General features: G+C 44.2%; 1 protein-coding gene across 3 annotated transcripts in view; it reads left to right on the forward strand.

The window, feature by feature from the left end:
- Positions 1-6,178: 6,178 nt before the first annotated feature.
- The window catches only part of COLEC11 (collectin subfamily member 11), a 40,556-nt gene continuing 25,282 nt past the window's right edge, over positions 6,179-21,452 (forward strand). For all 3 annotated transcript variants that reach the window (XM_054196911.1, XM_054196910.1, XM_054196913.1), the window contains exon 1: positions 6,179-6,432. The gene's annotated coding sequence lies outside the window, so the exon portion shown is untranslated. The remainder of the gene's footprint in view (positions 6,433-21,452) is intronic.

The following is a 21,452-nucleotide window of genomic DNA, read 5'->3' on the forward strand; positions in this document are numbered from 1 at the left end:
AGCCTGTGTACCGGAGCCTTTAATAACAGCCATTTTCCTGCCTGAGAGTAGATGGAGAAAAAGTGTCACTTACTGAGGATCTTTTGTACCTTTATTTCCTTTTCCCATTTACTGTGGTTTTGTTTGCTTCCCGTTTGATACCTCTCTTTTTGGTTGTGAAGACCTAAAAGGTTAAAACAATAGCTTTTGCACTGCAAAAAGCCAAGCTTTTTAAGTCATGCCATAACTTCTGTTGAGTAGGGCAGGACAGTTAGCAGTATGCTGTTACTTTGATGCAGAGACGCAAAGAGAACAAGGAAAACACACATGCCCTGTTGCAATTAGTAGTTAATTTCCTACTACTTACTGACAAGGCTTGAATATTTGCACAAAAAAGCAGGCTGTATCTTTGAAGAAGTTGGCTCACCTTAAGGCCTTTTTCTCTTTTCACTTCTGCCTCTGCAGTATAACTTTATTCCTTACTTATTCGTTGACTATTTATTTTTCATCTTGGGGTGATTCAGCAGAAGTGAATTCATCACCTTCCCTTAGCATATTGATGGGGGGAGTTGTAGGTATATAAATAACCCTGAATCCTGGCTGCTTGCATGGAGAGTAATCACAAAAGATCTTCTAGCAGAAGGAGCGCCAGAACTTTAGAATTCAAGTTTTCATTGTTAAAATGGGTATTATTCAGGTTGGAAACACCATCCCCCCCAGACCTCCAAAATAATTCTAGTCTCAAGTCAGACGTGTTACTAAGCCTGCTGCAAGAGTCACAGATGGTGGCCCGTGCAGCTAGATGTTTGCTGGGTGCGTGTTGGAAGAAGCAGTCTGGGAAGTGTTTGGAGACTTGCCAGATGTTAACTACCTTTAGTTAGAGGTTGGGGAGTCTGCTGGGGCTGTGTAACATCTGCAAGAAGAGGTGATGCTCAGACGGCGGGCTTCAGTAGACTGCATTTCCTGTTTCATGGTGAAATGTAACTCAGGTTTGATCTCTTCATAGTAATAAAAATGTCAGTGGCGTTTCTAGTTTTGAAGGGCTGGGAGGGGGATAAGCGGGGGAGGAGAAATCTAGTAAACTGAATGTGAAGATTGCAAATGTTCCCAGGCATTGCCAGCTGGCTATAGATTTTTCTTGGCTCTCGTTGCAAGCCCTTTGAACTATATGAAATGCAAAGGCCCATGATGGTCCCATAAGCGAATTCTTTGAGTGAAAGGATAATGCTGTCAAAACCATTTATGGTTCTTGCATCAACTAAGCTGCAAGTGAAGGTGGATTTTTTTGTGGCATAAAAACACCAGGCTGTGAGCTTTGCAAAAGACTTTAGTCCTAGTTTACCTTTATTGACAGATTCCCTTGTGTGTCAGTGATACAGCCAGACAACTCCCTCTGTCCCTTGACAAGCATATCAAGTGAGCGCCTGCAATCTGGAAAGTCAGTTGATGCCATCTGGTCAAGTGCTAATGAGGCTGCAGGAATAGTGGTGTCAAATGTTGCCTTAACCTAAACAGAGTCCATATGAGACGATGCTAGACTTCTCCTATACCTTTCATACGCTGGCACAGTTGAACTCTGAATGTGTGATTTCTCAGGAGTTTATCAGCTGGTCCGCAAAAAAGCGATGGGGCACTTTGTACTAAGACCCTGTGCAGGGGTACAACATGGGTAGTGTCAATGCGAAGAGACAATCACTGAAGAGTATAAAAAGACTGATTCTTTCCTGTAGTAGCCCAAAATGTGAAGCAGAGGGCTTTACATCTGTTAGGTGCTCTTGAGACTTGCACCTGATACTAGAGCTTTTGTTGTTTATTCCTTATGAATCCTTTCACAAATGTCTCCAACTATTTTTGTCTGTGAGGAAAGCTGCTCCCTCTTGGTTTCCCTTTGAAAAGGTGCGTAGCTGTGTTACAATTCTAGTGTGGCAGAACTTGCTTGAAGTTTTGGGTGATAAGTGCTTGACCTTTCTTGTATTAATATAAAATTTAATGTATGAAAGCATCATGTCTGGTTAGCCTCTCTTGAGTGTAAGTGGGAGCATTTGGCCGAGCAGCGTTAAAAGGAAATCCTATCACTCCCGCATTATAGACTGAAGGAATCTATTTCCTATGCCTTTTATTTTCCTAAATTTTTTAAGTGGGAGGCCTGAGTTTGCTTCTCTGTTACATCTAAAAGCTAGAGCAATGCCAAAAAGCTAAACCTTTTCCTCTTTGTGGGGCGTGCTTTCCAGGTCTCTAGAGGTGTATTGGAATGACAGGAAAAGAAGATATTGATTACAGAAAGTCATGAAGTCTCATAAAAAGAAACCTTGCTGTTAGGCTGAGGGAGCGTGAGTTTTCCTGTCCCTGGCACGGGCCTGACTGCGGCATTGATCAGTGCGAGGGGTTGACCCCATTGTAACGAAGCGGCTTTGCTGTGCCTCTTGCTGCCTGCCTTCAGAGCGCTCGTATGAAAAACCTGCGTTCTGCTGAGAGCAAGAGAAAGAAGCGACACGGGCGTCTCTTTGTACCGGTGCTCTGTTCCCCACAGAGAGCTACATGTAAAGGTTCTTGCTTATGTCTTGTGATTAAGAGGAGAAAGTTTGTTGGATTTGTTACAGTTTGCAAGTTCAGGTATCCCCTCCTCTACCCTCCAGTAACTGTTACTCTTTATTTTCAGGAAAATCATTCTTTAGCTTAGCAACAAGCAGTTGCTGCTAGGTGTTGCTAAATGATGAATAGCTATTGTTTTTCATATTGGATATTGTGCTGACATGTCTGGCTCAGTTTTGATCTCCCTCTGGAGCAGCAAAGAAAGAATTAAAGCCAGGCACTGAAGGGATTATGCCAGTTTTAGAGATGAGGAGTTACACAAAAAGCAGTTTCCGTACTACTGCTGCAGTGAATGCTGCTCAGAAATTTTAAGCGAAAGAGGTTAGTGCAACACTACTAATGAAGTCGATGGCCAGATTTTACACAGCCGCAAACAAAGGGACGCCCACACTGCTGTTTCTGCACTGACCTTTCCCACCATACATGCTGTGTATTGCACAGAAGAGGTGGTAGGGCAGCTCCTGGCGTCTCCCTGCCTGTGGAGGTGCGGTGGTGCTGTCTGTCCTCCGGGGCTGTGCTCAGGGAATGAGGTTCGGATGGATATCTTCACAGGGACAGCTTATACAGGCTGCGTTTTCCCAGGTGTATCTTGGTGTTTGATAAAGTTGTTTCCTATTTTCTTGGCTAAATAATTGCTGTTAGGTGAAGCCAGAGGGAATGGGAGGCATCGTTACGTTGTCTCGGGAGCAGAGGAGGGGATACAGTCAGCATGCCGGAGTGCAGATCGGTACCATGGGGGAGCTGTGCATCTGCTGCATCTCCTTGCCTCTTTTGGGAGTTTGCCTTGGGCGGCTTTCTAAGGGCTTGTTAGCAAGGCAGCCATTAACTCTCAAGAACTGGAACAGCGTTTGTGATGGCCTGTGATAAGCTGAGCTCCAACGATTGAGCTCTGATACTGATTTATTAAGGAGTTTGGGTATTGCCAATTTTTACCCCCTGGGAAAATCTGCTTGGGAATGTTGCTGATACCATTGGATGTTTTGCCAAACCAAGGGAAGAATTAGAGCCTTGTCATCTCACAACAACATTTTTAAATAGCCATTGTGCTTTAAAATAGGTGTTATGTTTAATCTTTTTACAGACATAAAGGTAATGCCAACTGCCTATGGAAAGAGTAGAAGAATTTGCCTGAAGGCTCCTAAAATGTATAAACATAATTTTTCCTGTTTTCTAACAGAAGACTAGTTCTTGTCCTTTTACAGTTTCCTTTTTGTCTGTATGGTTTTGATTGGTTTTGATCCAAGACTTCTACCTGTAGTTGTGTCAACATGGTGTTTAACCTGAGCTTAAAGCCTGGGTGAACGTTGGGTTGTGGGTCAAGACGAGGTAGCTGGTCTAGCTGGTGTGTTTTGCTGTATACCCTACCCTCTGAAGCCTGTCCCGCTCCATCCCACAAGGGTGGCTGAAAGGCTTGGGAATTGGCTCTTCAAGTGCTACAGTTTCTCAGGCAGGCGTATAGACGTAATGGAAAACTTCTAGCTCAACAGCCAACAGCTACCGCAACCTGGTGGTGGCTTAAGCTGCTCCCACGCAGTCCACGCGTCAGTGCCATAGTTTGCACATAGTAGCCCGATTTAGATGATGCACCAATGTGACCACACAGCTTCCAGTTGGCTTTCTGAGTGGGCAAAGGATGCTTATGCCTTTCTGTAAGGGGGCTGTGCCCTTTTCTCTCTCTTAGGTGAGAGAAAACCACGTATTTGCTTATTTTCCCCTCTCCTAGAGAAAACACTTTCACTGCATTGATAGTGTTTGCCCTTTTCTTCTGAACTCTGGTCATTTATGTTTATTTTTTACTTCTGTTTCCCCAGTGTTTAATCCTACCTCTTCTACTAACTTTCCCTGAAATGGATGCGTTTCTCCCTTGAATTCTGTTTCTGGCCTGAAAGTTATTTGCCTGTGTTTACAGGCAGAGTAGATATGTATGTAAATGATCGTTGCCTTTGCCATCGTAATGTGATCTTCAAAGGCTTGGACTGCAGTCACTTTGCTGCATTCTTTACATCAAACATTTCTCTTGGCAAGTTGCTGCCAGCAGAGTGCTGCAAGGGCCTGATCCTGCTAATTGACTTCTGCTCCCGCTGAACTAATGGGGCTTGTGTATGCATAAACCCGTGCTTTCAAATGAGAGCTGTGTGGTCCTTACACAGTTAGGTTCGTGTTGTGCCATTTTGTCCTTTCTTTACTGATGTAATCTGGAAGTGATCAGCAGTTCTTTTCATGGCCATTTGGTGTTGATGGGGGTGGAGGAGGGTAGTTAGGTTCCAGCCCAACGTGGAAACAAGGTGCTTTAGGAGAGATCTGCCTATATGAAGGTTGCCCACAGCGAGTCCTGAGTATGAGGCACCTCTGCAGTGCTGTGGTATCTGCAGAGCCCATTTTTGTCATCTTCGCCAGCAAAGCCGCTCAGCGTGTGCGGTGCTCTGGCCTGACAAAGCTGGTTGCACACTCCAGGGACGGGCAGAGGTTTGCTGGGAGAGAGGAGATGACATGTCATGAGCAGAGCAGGGAAAAGGTGCGTCAGTGCCGTGTGTCATCAGCTTGTATTGCGGTCCCCACTGTGGCATGACATCCTCTGTGGAGTGGACCTGCACCTCCTGTGGGAGCAGATGAAAAGGGTGGGAAAGATGCTATTACAGCTTTCTCTAGTCCCCCCAGTCTAAAAGCTTTTTGCTGTTCTGATGCTTTTCTGGTCTTGGGACTCTGGAAGACGGAAAGGGAACCTCCCGCTACTGCCCTAGCTGCCATCCTGGTCTTACAATAAGAGGTCACATACTGGGAGGCACCCAGGCTCCCGTCCCGTGGGTGCTCGCTTACAGCACGGCCCCTCAAACCCTGGCTGGGGAAACGGAGCGGGGAGCAGTGGCATCAGCAGGGGTGTGGGGGCAGATGGTTTGCAAGACTTTTTTTTGTTGAAGAAGCTTATTGGACCTACAGCCGTACAAATATAGCAGCTATTCATTAGAGGGTATTAATTGGCGTAGTCATAAGCGGTATTCTGTATTCGCCCTGGAAACTGAGAGTGAAGCCAGTAATATCTGTTGAGGCATAAACTGCCGTAACAGAGAGAGGTGTTCACAAAATCCCACGATCAGCTGGCCCCATTCTTTTCCTGCCCAAACATCAGTGGAGTGCTACAGTTTGCCCAGGGCTCACACTAGCTGTTTAAGATGAAACCCAGAGTTGTACACCTATTTGGAAGAAAAACAAACCCCAAAATTTTGTGAAGAAGTTTTATTTTGGATTATTTAGCACTTAGGTTATTGTGGAGCGTTGGGACTCAGCTCTGAAATAGTTGCATGTTTTACTCAACAAGTCAAGAATGCTGCAGCCAATTGCAAGAAGAGAGAGAATTTCTTTAGGTAAGGGGAGAGCGTGTTAATTATCCGCAGAAGATGCTCACATTCGGTGTTGCATTTCTTGTGTTTTCATATCTGCTGAAGCACAGCAGGAGAAACGCTGTGCTGGGGCAGCGTGCGTGCATGGCTGAGAGCTGAATAGATGTAAATGGTTAAAAAGGGGTTCTCCGCTAGAGAGGAGGAGGGGAGAGTAAGAGTGCATTCCCAAAAAAGTACATTCCCAAAATAAAAAGCTTACATCATGGACCTCTTCAGCTTTCCCACACTTCTTTCCTAATTATTGTCCTGCAGGACAGCTGATCTATTTCAAACAGGAAGCTGTTTACAGATAACACTTGCAACTGTTTTGTCTGATTTGTTGAACTGTGGAAAAGCAAAAGACAACCTCTTTTCAAATTAAAAACTGTCAGACTTCTGTAAACAGCAGCAATGAGGTTCATCTGTGCAGTGTCCCTGCAGGCACAGAGCGCTCGGCAGTTCCCGTTTTCTCAGCAACCATAAGGTAAGAGACTTTTATACTTTCACTCTTCAGAAGCACGTAGAGGGAAAAGCCTGGGTGTTTATTAGGGGGCTGCCTTGTAAGCGGCAGAATGCAGTTGGTGATCCCCACAGAGTAGGGGAAGGGAAATAAGAACTCGCTCGATTCTATCAGATAACGTCGGACCTTTCTGTTGAGAAGCTCCCATGTGGGTTAGATCACTGAATTCCTGTTTAGTGTGGGGTTTGTCTTTAAAACGTACAAATGCCATTGGAAGAGCTCGCCTTCCTTTGGGCAGGGAAGGGCAAAGGAGTATATGAATTTTAATTTTTCCTACAATTCAAACTTACTGCAGCTCGTTAATGGGTTGTGATTCCCAGTAACAGATAATCAATATGTCAGTTTAACTTTGGAAATATTAAGTGCTTTTCTCCATCCTACTTTTATTCCCAAGCGGCTGGCTATTTTCCACTTTAAAAAGTGAGCTTTTAATACAACTGCAAAGCAGGGAATGAAGATTGGCATTGCAGAAGCGAAGCAGATGACAGAAGATCCAGTAAGAGCTAAAATTACACCACTGGGTAATCAAGAGCAAACTCAGTGAAAACCAAATCAAGTTGGTAGTAGGAATGCTTAATAAAATTTAAGGATGTAAAATCTTGATCTAAATGAGCTGGGATATGAGAGTGAGCCATGCTTCAGTAACTAGGAGGCCACATGCCTGCTTTTCAGGCATGAGATAGGATTCATAAAGGGACTTGCGAGTTTCCATTCTGACCTCTGTGTGTGCATACCTACGTATGTGCTCAGTAGGGGCAGTGAAACTTAGGAGGGGGATTGTTTCCTGGCGAAATCAAATCACTGTGGAGAACTGAAATACCCAACTTCACATGCCATACAGTGAAACTGAAAGAGCCTCTGGACTGGAAATACTACAACTTTGATCCTTGGGTATTGAAAGACTTGAAAAATGTAAAGGGAAACTATTGCCATGTCCTCTGTAGCTGAGGTCTTTTTTAATTTCATATAAATATGATCATTTATGTGATCATGGTCATTTAAGGCATTATAATGATCAGAGAATATGAAACAAACACTGACTTAAAGGTCACATAACAATGATACTAGGACCTTTTAATCTGTGAAACTTGATGGGCATCCCTAAAATTTTTATTCCTCCACTGATGCAGCATAAATAAGGTATGGAGATGTTGCAGGCAAGAAGTAATACTTCCAAGTTGGGTATTCCTTTTAAAAAACTTTGGACCGTCTTTCAGAAAATTCTTGGATGTATCTGTTAAAATGGAATTATTATTTTAATTAATACATGACAAAGAATATGTAACTCAAATTCATAGTCAAAATGGCATTTTAAACATGGTGTATTCCTAGAGTCAGCAGAGAATCACACTGTGGAAGCAGCAGAAATCTACTGTGTAATTTATAAATTGTACGTTGTGTTGAAGGCTATTTTTTCTAATGACTTTTGAGTGATTTTGCACTGTTTCTAAAGCTCTGTTTAGTCATCTTTAGGGCTGTCCAAGAACTCTTGAACCTTCTTTTGAAGTAGGAAGGCTTTTGGCGAAGTAGCTTTTTAAAGAAAAGTGTCAGTTTTCCGGGGTAGTTTAGTTCTTTTGTCAAAGTATTTTGGCTGAAAACCAGAAGAGTTTAGCCAAAAATACTCTCATGGTGTCTCCTGGGAAGTGTAGTTTGCGCTTTGCATTGCATTTCACTGCTGGCTGGGCTTCACAGTTGAACCACGTTTCCCATAAGGGCATGTGGTCAGGGTCTCGCTGTTTTCATTTCCCTTGATGAGAGGAGCATTTAGGATGTATTTTGGGAAAGGTAGTCTGATGGAAGAGGTCACGGACTAGGCTCGTAAGGTGTCAACTGTAGGAAAAGTCCCTTGGATTCCTGGTTGATAACTAGCTGGCAGCTCTTAATGTTCAAGCGCTTCCTTCTAGTTTGCACGTGAGCTACAGACCATCCGCTATGTGGGCCTCGAGAGCACGACCCTTTGAGAGGGCTTGATGTGTCAGTAAAAGGCTTAAAGCTTTTTGATGTTTTTAGCCACACAAACACCCGTACAAGGGAGAGGTTGATTTTAAAAAGTTTCTAAGACTTTGTTAGTGCTTCTGCCAACTTTTCTGTAAGAAATGCTCCATTTTATACAGTGGGAACTGAAAGCTGCAGGGGAGTATGGCTGGATTTTGAGAGCTAGGTAAACTCTTAAGTCAAGTGGAAAACAACCTACTCAGTCTGAAGCGTTAGAAAGAGGTGGCTTTGAAAATCCAACGAACAAAAAACTAGTCCTGGTTGATTTGCCTGTAGTTGTGTAAGACGTCTGTAGACAAGAAGAGAATTGAAGTTGGTCTGATTAAGTTCATCGCTGGACTGGTTAATTGTTTATTAGGATCCAAGGATCCTTAGCTGCTCTGACTTGTTTGGATGCTGCTTCCTCAAAACTCTATCAGAAGATTGGTCAGGAGGTCTATAAGTTGTCCCAGAGGCCAGAACAGAGCAGTAAGACAGATGGCGAGGAGTTTTAGGGTTTATATTGGTTTCCATCTGTACTGAATCATGGAATGTTTTGGGTTGGAAGGGACTTTTAAAGATCATCTAGTCCACATTTCATTCAGGTGCTTTATTGTTGGACATGAATAAATCATTTCACAATGCTGCAAGTTAGATACCTGGCTCCAGACCAAGAATCCACATTGTTTACATGCTATATGGAGCAAATGGAGGAGAGCTAAGTGCTGAAGAAAGGGACTCGCCACAGCCAGCAAAGTGTGTGATGGCCACAGCAGCCAGCTGGAAAATACTTGTGAGGGAGATGCTCTGGGATTCCCTCTGCTGGATGTGGCTGTGGATAAATTCACCACCGTTTGTGCCGAGTGCCTGCAGGAACTTGTGTTCCAGAAGCTGGAACCTTGCCTTGAATGTATGTGTCCAGTTGCCCTTCAGGCATGGGAACTTTGAAAACTGGCTCTGAAAAAACAGTTCTCTACAGTTCTGTTTGAAGAATGGACTGCTGCTACCCACCTGTCACGTAATCTACTGACCAGGAGCACTCACCTGGGAAGTGAAGCAGGAGATGTGCATGCAGCTCATAGCACTGCTTCAAACCCCTACCTTCCACCTGCTGGAAAGGTGCCACTGACTGACACAATAATTCGGGATTGGGACCACTGAACATCCAAGATTGTGTCCACAGCTCCTAAGGCGGTTTCTGATGTTGACACTGCTTTGATTTTAGAAAAGAAAAAAGAGAAAGCCTAAGCAGTCCGGGGGAGCCTATTCCTTTGATATGAGCACTCCTGTAACAAGTTAGTCTGTAAGAAGGAAGCATCTCCCCACCATGTTTTGGAAGGGAATGTCAGTGTTTTCTGTTAAGCTTCCTGCTTACAGTGTGCTTAGAGGAGACTGAAGGAGTTTGGATGCACTTCCTTAATGGGCATAAATGGTCTATGTGGGAGAATAGTGTCTTGTCACTCTCTTTGGGCAAGTCGTTGGCCATCTCTGGTCTGTGCTGTAAGAAACGCTTAGGCACCCAGGTGAGTTTCCCGGCAAAACCACAGGCACCTCCTGCTTCTTAAGGTGGCTGAATTGTTAGGAGAAGGTTTTGGATGCTTTGTTTTGACTTGGAAAGAGGCCACAGATACAGATTCAGTGCTAGTGTTGCGAGTGTTGACTTAAGCAACTCTCATCTCAAGGTTCAGGGGTGAAGAATGGGGACAAAGGATGGAGAGTGGAAAGAGAAATGGCTTCAACTCTGGCTGTTTTTTGAGTGGGGACCTTGAAGAATGAAGCTGTGTCAGTAGCTGTGCTTAGGTTTCTGGTGCTCGCCTTTGGTCTTAAGCATGGCTCACTCCGTGATTATTTTTTATTTTTCTTTTTGGTCCTATTAGTATGATTCCCTAAGTGTGGAATAACCATAAATAATAACAACAAGAAATCCTACAGATAGCACTCTAAGATTTTCAGTTTAATTTGAGTGATTTTTCAGGCTTAGCTGGGGATCCCTCCAAATTTTTCCGTGATAGTGCTGATGATTTTAGCAGATATTGAAACTTGCTGATAATAGACATGCGTTTATTCATCTGTGGTGGACTCCTTAGAAATAGCCTATGGGCCTCCAAGAGACCATGGATCAGGCGTAGATTTGGTCTCCATCTGATCTGAATGCTGGGGGCTCATTTCTGCTCATTTCTGTGCTGTGAGGGCTCGACAATGAAGCTTACATGAAGTAGTGGTTGTCTGGCTAAAGAATGCACTGCACAGACACAGAAGGGCTCATAAATCATTCACCTTCACTAAGAAGGCACCAAGATAACTCACATCCATTTTGCAAGGCTTCACAAGCACTTCTTTCTTTAAATGAGTCTTGTACAGCAAAGGCTGTTGGTTATATGAGAGTTAAGGGGAGAGAAGAAAGCATTGAAGTTTTTGTAAGGACATTACTTAATGTAAGTAAAGTTTTTGTGATCGTTGTCAGAGAAGCATTTATAAGAGATCATCTAACATTTGGGTATTAAACCAAAGAGCTTTAAAAAAAAAAAAAAAAATATGTAAAGAAACTGGCAATGTCAGATGGCACAGTAGTTATGGCCAATCAAAACAAAAACATCAGACAAGAATGTAATGAAGACCTAGCACAGGAAATGGCAAAAAGTGTCTTATTACATAGAAAAAGAAAAAAAAACAACTCTCGATGAGCTCTCTTGTCAGAAGGGTGTTAACGAGAAAACAGGTCTCTGATGGCTGACTCTTTAGTGGAGTTGTATACAAGAAACGGTAAGGAAACGGACACTGGAAACATGTAGTAGAGTGTGCTGCAGAGACTCCAGGGTGGTGGATCTGTCGGCAGCATCCACAGATGTGTTTGCAATGCTTCTCTCTAGTTCTGTGATGAACTTGCAGTTTAAAGCCAATGCAGAGATGAGGTGAGATGATATAACAAGACCCATGGTATGAACTGCAGGTGAAAAACCTCTTTGTTGGACGTTTTCTTTCTTTGCTGCCAGAATAGTTTGGGCTGGAAGGGGCCTTGAAAGGTTGTCTAGACCAACCCCTCTGCAATGAGCAGGGACATCTTCAACTAGATCAGGTTGCTCAGAGCCCCGTAACCTGAACTGACCTTGAATGTTTCCAGGGATGGGGCATCTACCACCTCTCCAGGCAACCTGTTCCAGTGTTTCACCACCCTCATTGTAAAAAATGTCTTCCTTATATCTAGTCTACCTATCTCTTTTAGTTTAAACCCATTACCCCTTGTCCTATCACAACAGGCCTTGCTAAAACGTTTGTCCCAGTCTTTCCTGTATCCCCCTTTAAGTACTAAAAGGCTACAATAAGGTCTCTCCACAGCTTTCTCTTCTCCAGGCTGAACAACCCCAACTCTCTCAGCCTGTCCTCACAGGAGAGGTGCTCCAGCCCTCTGAACATTTTTGTGGTTCTCCTCTGGACCCGCTCCAACAGATCCATGTGTTTCCTGTGCTGAGGGCTCCAGAGCTGGATGCAGTACTCCAGGTGGGGTCTCACAAGAGCAGGGCAGAGGGGCAGAATCACCTCCCTCAACCTGCTGGCCACACTCCTTTTGATGCAGCCCAGGATGAGGTTGGCCTTCTGGGCTGCAAGCGCACATTGCCAGGTCATGTCCAGCTTTTCATCCACCAGTACCCACAAGCCCTTCTTGGCAGGGCTACTCTCAATCCTTTCCCCCCCCAGCCTGTACTGATACCGGGGGTCGCCCTGACCTTGCACTTGGCCTTATTGAACCTCATGAGGTTCACACAGGCCCACTTCTCGAGCTTGTCCAGGTCCCTCTGGATGTCATCCCATCCCTCAGGTGTGTCAACCACAACACTCAGCTTGGTGTCATCTGCAAACTTGCTGAGAGTGCACTTGATCCCATTGTCTATGTCATTGATGAAGATATTGAAGGGTACTGGTCCCAGTGTGGGCTCCTGAGGGAGTCCCAGGCACAGAGGTGGGGCTGACAGGTCAGTAGTTCCCAGTGTCCTCCTTTCTACCGTTTTTAAAAAGGGGTGCAATGGTTCCCTTTTTGCAGTCACTGGGAACTTTACCCGACTGCCATGACTTTTCAGATATCATGGAAAGTGTCTTGGCAACTGCCTCAGCCAATTCCCTCGGGACTCTGGGATGTGTCTCATCAGGTCCCGTACACTTCTGTATGTTCAGGTTCCTCAGGTGGTCATGAACCTGATCTCTTACAGGGGGAGGGTCTTTTCTCCCCCAGTCCTTGCCTTGTGGTCCTTGCCTCAAGAGGTGTGGGGGGAGAGGTTGCCAGTGAAGACTGAGGCAAAGAAGTTGTTGAGTACCTCAGCCTTCTCCTTGTCTGTTGTTACCAGTTTGCCAGTCTTTGTCATCAGCGTGGGGTACACTTTCTTTGACCTTCCTTTTCTGGCTGACATACCTGTAGAAGCCCTTCTTATTATTCTTTGCATCCCTTACCAAGTTCAGCTCCAGCTGCATCCTGGCCCCATCCCTACCCAACTGGTCAGAGTAAAGTTTAATATCCTCGTGTCGGAATTGCTTTTTGTGTAATTGTGGAGTGCCCAAAACTCTATATTCACTCCCTACTTCCCTTTCTTTTTTTATAAATGTTACATAAAATCTTCATGAATGTGTGGACACCTAACAGTAATTCATAATTAAATAGTTCAGAATTAGTTTAAAATCCTTAGACAACATACATAGCTATTTCCTTATGTCTGCTCCATTTAAATAGCTCTGAACGTAATCCTAAAGTTTAAATCTTCAAGGGAGGATTATAGATTTTTTCAGTACCATCTTTCTTTTGAAATTTCAAGGGCAGTCCTTGAAAGGACAAGGCATGTTTCTCCACCGGGCACTCACAGATAATCTTTGCTTGTTATGTTGAAGAAATAGCAAAGAGGAACCTGAGTTATCTAAAGAAGGCCTTGTGAAGTTCTTGGGTAGAATGTGAGAATTTCTGCCAATGTCCAAATCTCTTCATGTCTTCAGTATCACTTCTCCAGAATTATTCAAGTTGGACTATTTAAGTTTAAATTGTCTGTGTGTCATATGTGGAGGTAACTGTATTATCTTCACAAGTTCTGTGGAGATAGGTAAACAGGTTACATACCAGAAGTGCTTTAAATAACCATTGATTTTGACATAGACCATGTCCACTGCTACATCTACTCCTACATCTACTCCTACAGTGCTATGCGTATAACGAAAACTTAATACACTGTTGAAAAAGAGTGCTCCATCGATGCTGGGGCAGTTTTACTGTCAACTTGAAACCCTCCATCTGAAGAGAGACTAGTTGGGCATCCCATGTCTTGCAAATCCTGTTCAGTTTCTGGATGATGTTTGTCAAGCTTGTGTAAGCAACGCCAACTTGATGTGCCCAGGGAAGTTGCTGTATCAGCTACAACAACTTGTGTGCCTCCTTTCTTGTAAAACATATCTGTTGGCACCTGATGACAGGGTCTGTCAGGTGCTTTTTTAATGGTTCTGATCACAATAGTTTTCACCCTGTCTCCTAAGCAGCTCTCTATTTAAACATGTGTTTGCCCGTTTTTGTTAGAGAATCTGCTGAGTACCAAAGCGGGTGGAGATGCCAGTAGTTATCACTTACTTAACATAGCTTGTTCTATTCCTGCCTAGAAAAGTACATTATTTAAATAAAGAAATGTCTCAGGGCAGTTGGTTAGATGGAAGGACTTTAATAAAAAAAAATCCCAAAGGGAGCTGTCATCCTCAAGAATCTTTTGGTAGTAGAAGCATCTTGGCGTACAGATAAGGGAAGTAATGCCTTCAGTTTATATGAATTGTTTATATGAATTGCTTCTTTGCGAAACGTGTTCTGTGCATTCTATCTGTTCCTGAATTCACATTTCTTTTCCAAAATGAGACAAGTTTGTCAAAAGCATGCAAACCCACGTGTAATCATGTAATTTTTCTCAATATTTCTAAGTCTTTGTAGACCACTGCATTGTACATGGCGATGGATTTTGAATGCACGTTGCATGGTATAAGAGCTGCTCTGGGAGATGTTTTACCACTGAAGGATATTCTTTCAGCTGGCTTCCATTTGGCATACCCTCTAAGCAGGATCATGACTGTTGCCAATGATATGGCCTGATTAGTGAAAGTCTGCTGTAGCATACTAGCGTAAGAATGCTTTCACTTCTGAGAACTTTGTTAAGTTCTCAGTCATCTGCAGGAATTGCATATCTTGGCACGTGCTTTTACTCAGTCACATCAGATCCATACAAACCTGTTTTTTTTTCTCCACTATATTTTGCTTCTACAAGCATCTTTACAGACTAACCACATATTTTCTCTTAATCTGGGGAGCCGCTTTGGTAGGTTCCCCTTACTTTGGTCGTCTTGCCCTTATCTGCACTTGGAAAGGTGTTTCAGGGCTCTAAGAGCGAAATGACATCGAATAGCACTATTGCTATCAAGGTTCACCCTTCACTTGGCCAGTGAAGATACGTGGCTGTATTTCCTGTGAGGCTTGCTTTTTTGCTCTCATGCTCTTGTTTTTCTCTTGCGTTGAGGCTTGGCCGTTTTACTGAAGGTGTTGTTGGTCTTTGTGACACCAATACAATTTATTTCCCTCCTTTTCCTGGCTCCTGGGAGCTGATATGAAAGGTTCAGCATAGGATCGCACGTAGAGTGTTATTTGCTCTGTGCACATCCCCAGCTTGAGAATAAAAATAGCCTTTTATTGAAATTGCATTGACGCTGCCCCACTTCAAATGCAAGATTGTGATCATGCATGCGTACGGACCCTGGTGTTTTGTTGTTTTGAGGGTATCATTCTGAGAAGTATGTCCTTGTCATTTGAGGATAACACTCTTGGATCATTTCCATGACTCTTGGTGGCTTGCATGCTATTGCAAAACGCCTCATGTTGTTGTATCTCCTATGCTCTGTATCTTTTGCTGGATATTATTTTCCAGTGCAGCCTGGTATGTTGCCTTATCTTTCCTCCTTTTAAAATGTTCCCACTCTAATTATGTGTTGGGGTGTCTTTTTCTGGTGAATTTAGTCCCTTTAATTCCTTCACTCACGCATCTTTCTGTTTTCTGTATACTGCTGGCATGCCAGCGTACGGTTTTGTAACACACTGAAGGCCATGTCAGCTGCTGCCAAGGGCATTTCTTTCCCTGGCTGGAAACACTTTTCACAGGAATGATGGCCATTTTACCCTCACCAGGAACCAAGGAACTAAATCAACTGCAAAATAACATTGCAAAAAGAGGAATAGCTTTCTGCTGGCACAGCAGCCTGTGCTAGCTGATGATGGGATCAGCTGGCGGTCGGTGGCAGTACGGAGAAGGGGAAGGTAATGTGTGAGTGCAGGGGGAGCCAGGCTGCTGTTAGCCCTCCCATAGGAGGGCTAATTAGCTTAGCTAATTAGTGATGGTGGCACTCGCCTAACTCTACATATCTACAAGGATGAGCTGGTCATACTGGGCAATGACTAGATATCTCCAAAGTCAATTATCTGTCCTGTTTTAGGATTAAATTAATCCCCACACCAAGGTGCTTTTCTCTGACTTGATTATATGGGGAGCTCAGGGTGATTTTCTTGGTCTGAGCACCTAAGACAGAATGGTTGAATCTCTCCCAAGGGTCTGCATATAACTTCTGCTAGCTTGAGATCTAGATCTAAGCAAAGTTGTCTTGATAAATAGACATCTGCTGATGTCTCTGTCTTGTGGCTCACTTTTTGAGGTGTCATACTTGCAGCATTGGGAAGGACTGGGCAGCAGTCAAGTGGCTTCTCTTTATTCTTAGAACCTCCTTTAAACGTATCCGTCGCATATCTAATGTGTGAGCAAATGGGGGCAAATGCTGTTTCTGCTCTATTGTGTTTGCTCTCCTCCTCAGTGAGGAGTAGGATGCTGGGACAACCAAAAGCAAACCTTTCTCCCATCCACTTGCGCTCTGGGGTGGTGCCATCTCTCTCTCTGTCCTTTCTCTGCTCCTCTCCCCTCGTGGGGCCTCTCTGGTCTTTCACTTTTGTGTTGTGTTTCTCCCACTACTTGCTTACATCCTATGCCTCTTGTCTTTACTCCTCCTCTAGCCTCACAAACTGCTTTGCTTAGATTTTATATTCTGTCTGGGTGTTCCTGACCTGTTCATGTGTTTACGCGTGTGTCAATTGTGGGACATAAAACCAGAAAGCAGGGAAGGAAGAACACTCATTTTGCCCCTTTTTAGTCTACTGTACTACCACTAGGCTTGAGATGGCTTCTTTACCAGCTTTCTCCCCATCTTGCCTTCCATCCGTTAATGTGGGATGCCTGATTATAATCTAATCTCAGTTGCTGTGTCCATCCAATGGGAGCGATTACTCTCCTGGGGAACTGGAGCGGTGGGTTCAAATCTTTCTAAGTTAAGGATGTTCCATAGCTGGTTCTTCTCTCCTTTTGGATCAATACTTGAGTGGCATTTCTGTTGTGCAAAAGGCATGTGCCACTGCTGATGTGTCTGGGGTGACTGGATGGGGCCTCGATAGACCATTCTGCCTCTTCTCTGCACCTCCAAGTACGTAGCTGCGGGACTGGGACCACCCTCCCCAGGTTAAGTTTGCCTTTTGAGCCTGTCCAGTGCCCTCAAGAAGACAACTGTCAGGCCAACATGGAAAACTTCTAAGTACCTGGAGGGCAGGAATATGTTGGAAAGCATAAGTTGGTTGAATTAAGCACTTAAGTATTGCACAAATATCCCAACCTCTGCAGCCAGTCCTAAGCGTCTGTGGATGTGGAGGACTGAAAACTGATGCCTTAAAGCTTCAGAAATAAGGTGACAAAGGCATATGTAAATAATATGTACTTATTCATGTGAAGAAATGTACCCTGCAGTGTTCTCCACATCATTCACTCATTCTTGATGAATCCTTGGTGTTTTATTTCCTACAGATATGTGAGTGTAGATAGCGTCAGGTTCTCATGTGGATGCTTTATAGGAGTGGGGCTGAACTGAGACAATTTAGACACAGGTTTTAGAAGAACCGACAGCTGTATTTGAACCCTGTATTATTTTTTTTATTATTTTGTGGTAGTTAAGAGTACTGAAAAATTAATCTGACATATATCAAGGATGGCACCCAAAATCACAAATTATTTCTGTAAGTTATAGCTGCAAATGAGGCTACAGCAGAGATCTTGTCATCTAATAGGGATTTTGATTAAAACCCTGTGGGAGAAATTTTGTTTAGCATTTCTAGTTTTCTCTGACAGATACACAGAGAAAGATAAAATTCTACCTGAATGTTAGTCTCTACCATCTAAAAAAGCCATACAGAGATATTGTGAGAGATTTGGCACTCGGGGCAAGAAATCAGGTGGGTCCCATCTCCCTCTAGTTACAGGTTTTGAAAGCATACTTACCCCTTCTGGCACTATTTTCATCTCCCCCTTGCTGAAGCTCTGATTTTATATTTTCAGCACAGATGAAAGTAAGTTAGTTCTGACATAAACTCATTGACTTCAGCAGGACTACATCAGGAAGAAATTTGTCTCAATTTTTAAAAACATTCTTCTGGATGAAAAGTGGGGCTGCTATTCCTACGCGTGACAAGGGCACCTACGTTGTACAGTCAGAACTAATAGTCCCTCACACCTCACAAACATGGGCTGAGGAAATAGCTCTATTGAGCCAGAATTAAGTGTACTTTGGGGAGTAACCAATGACTTCCTATCAGTTAAACTTTGAGGTAATGTTGGCTTCCCATCAGCTTAGACTCACTCTTTTGTCCTCTGCAGCAAACCTTGCTGTTCTTCAGCATCATCAGGACCTGAAATGTGTTATGTCTCTGCTTTATGCTACTCCATGCTCCATAGATTTCACAGAGACTTGGTAGCAGAGGCAGTTATGGTCCTCATTTTTGAATTTCTATAGTGTTAATGTTTAGGGATATTTTTTTTTTTTAATCTTTCAAGCCCGTTGCTTTAACCTTTAAATCAACACGTAGAATTTAACTTCAGAGCATTGCGATGTTATGGAAATGACCACCCATTGTTTAGCAGCTTTAAAATGGATTCGGATTTTTATATTCTGTCTAAATGGTGAACTCTTGATTACCCAAGGTAGTGCACGAGGGAGCTGGGAGGACAAATGAGAGAAATGCTTAGATAAAGTAAAAGCGTAGCTGCACAAAACATCTGTAGGTTAGGATGATCAGCAAGGCTGTAATGGAGAAAGAAGAGGTCAGTGACACAAGTTTCATCTCCAGTGTGAAAGACATCTTCTCCAGGGAATGATCCGCAGCCCTTGGGCCAAGGGGTGAAAAGTAGCTTGGATGCGCAGCGCTGGAGGCTTTGTCCTTTCTGTTTCTCCTTGCTTCCCCCAGAAACGTGTCCCTGATCTGCGCTGGGCCCTGGTGCTACCCTTGTAGCCTTGGGACTTAATTACTTTTTTCTTTTTCTCTTTTTTTGGCTTTTATCTGTTTGAAATAGTGTGAGGTCTGTGTCCCAGCCTGGTATTTCACTGGCATGATTTTGTGGGCATGTGTTGCATCCGTAAGGATGCGGCTTAGGGCCGGCTGGGGCATTTAAGGATACACAGGCTGACAGTTCTGGGAGGTGTCGGGATGCGGATGACGAGGACTTGAAAAGTCAGGGGAGTGAAAACTGTTGAAAGCTGTTGATGCGTCTGTAGTGGTGACTCAAACCTGCTTGAGAAAAATCACCCACCAAATGTGGCTGTGGCTCTGCAGATTTGTGTGCCTGACGGTACCGGGGCGCACTCAACTCGGAATATGGATCAGTCAGCTCAGATCCCTGAGAATGAAGGGGGTTTTAAAAATAATAATAAAAAAAAATCATAATAAGAGTGAAAACAACTCAGCAATAGTGAAATAAAACCAGCTCAAAGAGGAGTCCTGTAGGACTATACAGAGGATTGCAGCCACTCTCTAGCTGTTTGCTGGCTGAGCATTAGTGCCAGCAAGCATTGTTCCCCTTCTGTGTTTCTCAGCCATTTGGATTCAGCTAGGCAGATCGTCTGGGTTGTTGCTTCTAGGTCCAAAATGACGGCGTGCAATAAGCCACCGGCCCTGGCGGAGCAGCCGCTGCCAGACACAGGGTCTTCACGCAGGAGGCGTTTGCTGGCTGAAGTGATCTCCAAGCTTTCCACCCACAGCTGGGGGTGAGCCGGGGGGACTCAAGGAGTGCTGGGTGCCAGCTGGCCTGGCTGGTCCTGCAGCGGTTTTGAGCGAGTTTGTGGTGCCGCGGGGATGCTCCGATGACCTCTCGAGAACTTGTCACTTGAAGCCTGGCTTAATAAACCTCTGCTCTCTTGGCAACTGAGGCAGATTCCCTAAAGCTGGCAGGTCTCAAAAGTTGTTTTGAAATTATTTTGCTGGTTGCGTTGGTACGTTTCCATTCCTAATGGGAATAGAGGCATTTTGCTATTATATTTTTTTAAAGGAAAGACCATGTAAATTTTGCCTCTTCCTCCTCCTCTTCTCACTTTTTTTTTTTCAAAGCTTTCAGCTTACACTGATTTAATGGCCACCGCTATAAGTGCTGCAAATTTGACTCCTGACCCCTGCATAGATAGTGAGATAATAGTCATAATTTCACAAGTGCTGAATGTCTAAGTTTCTCTCTGGCATTGGTTTTACCAACGCTGGAGATACTCCAGATACCAGGGCGAAGACAGTGTTTGAAAACACAGGCTGGCATCTCTTTCTGAGGATCAGTTTCAGTGGGATTTAGTTTTCTAAATGCCTTTACGAGTCTGGATCTGAAAGGACTTGAAGGTAGGTCAGAAAGGCAAGGAATTTTCCAGGATTTTAAAATGAAAGGTACTGCTGCAACGCATACCTAGAGATCAAACTCTCATTTCAATCATATAAGGCAATTTTAGCTGCAGAAGAGGTGGTTTCTTTTTAAAGCAGAAAAAGGTGGAGAAAGTGATATCCAAAGTGCTTTTGGTTTGATTTCTACTACTAATGTGTCCCTTTACTGCAGCTGCAGACTCTATAAAGTATTTAATTTGAAACCTCTTCAGAGATTTCCTCTGTCAGTGTCTTTTCTCAGACCGAGGAAATTTCCCGAGTATTCGTGTGGGTCCGGGTGTTGTGACCTGACTGACACTAAGAAACTCCGTTTTTCTAGACCATTTTCTCTGCGAGTCAAGCTATTGCGAGGTACGATTAGGTGTATCCCTTGTGTGTCTGAGGCTTGTAAGCCCTGCAGCAGTAGCAGACAGTGGGGAATGTGATGAAGCTTCATTGGAGGTTTCATTTTCCCTAGAAAATCCTTCATATCTGGCTGCTGAGCAGAGCCACCAAGCAGCCCGGGCAGTTCTCTACTGCTCGGTGCCTGTCTCATCTCTGAGCTGTGTAGGAGTTTGCAAAGGCAGATTAATATTTAACATACCTGGAGGCTTTCATCTTTTAGTTGTAGTCTGGATACATCTAAAACCTTATGAAATGCAACCAGAGGAAGTGATGCTGCCTTTTTATTCACTAATGCAGAGACTGGAGCACCCTCCTAATTTCAATTCTTTCTTCCGTCTGAGGGCATTTCATTCCCCTCCGACTCATCTGTCGAGAATCCTTATCACCAGCCTGCTGGGTGCTCATGCTGAAACCACCTAATTTCCAGGCTTTCAACTATGTACCTAAACCACTTGGCTTGAAAGCCTCTTTGTCTGATCTTCTTCTGGATCCTGAAGTGCCCCTGCTACAAAGAAAAGGTGGGATGTCCTGCAGGCTGGTGGCTGGGTGCTTTCCTGGGCTGTGGGGTGGGAGCTGCAGGCTAAGGCAGACCCGTGTCCTCCGTTTTCCCAGCCCACAGAGCATCTGTGTGGCTGTTGTCCAGGATGGTCCCACTCCCTGTCCTGCAAAGGTGGCTACTGCTTTGGGTTAACACCTACGTTCAGGTGTCTGCGAGTCTGGAAGACTTCCAGGCATGAGTCTCTGCCACGTCCTCCTGGCTGGCGGAGGCAATGACAGCTCATTGCTTTCCCACGTAGGGAGTGTTGGTCCCCATCCCAGTCCCAGGCATTGTGAAGCCTGT

The sequence above is a fragment of the Rissa tridactyla genome, chromosome 3 (assembly GCF_028500815.1).
Source record: "Rissa tridactyla isolate bRisTri1 chromosome 3, bRisTri1.patW.cur.20221130, whole genome shotgun sequence".
Taxonomy (NCBI): Eukaryota; Metazoa; Chordata; class Aves; order Charadriiformes; family Laridae; genus Rissa; species Rissa tridactyla.